Source organism: Propithecus coquereli, unplaced genomic scaffold (genome assembly GCF_000956105.1).
Source record: "Propithecus coquereli isolate 6110/MARCELLA unplaced genomic scaffold, Pcoq_1.0 Scaffold540, whole genome shotgun sequence".
In the NCBI taxonomy this organism is placed as follows: domain Eukaryota; kingdom Metazoa; phylum Chordata; class Mammalia; order Primates; family Indriidae; genus Propithecus; species Propithecus coquereli.
The window spans coordinates 737416-737781 of NW_012151286.1; positions in this window are offsets into that span (position 1 = coordinate 737416).

Consider the following 366-nt stretch of genomic DNA (forward strand, 5'->3'; position numbering starts at 1 on the left):
GGGGAGAGGGCGGCCAGGAGGTCAGAGGCCTGCAGGGAGGACGTGCCTTGGAGAAGCTCACGGCCAAGTATGGGCACAGATGCCTACACATCCATCCAACGTGGGCCTGTGGTCTGTGCCCGCCACGGGGTCTTATCCAGGGATCAGAGAGCACCAAGAAGGAAGCAGCCTGTTCTTGGAGGGAATAAATGGAGAAACTTGGGTAGGGAAACCCTTGGTGGGAGAATGAACTAGATGCAACCAGGAGGAAATACGGCGGGGGCATATCTCAGGAAAATAACGATATTTTAGTTTCTTTTTTCTATCTTCTTCCTTCCTCCCTCCCCCAACCTTGATGGCTAAAGTCATATATGCTTGCAGTAGAAA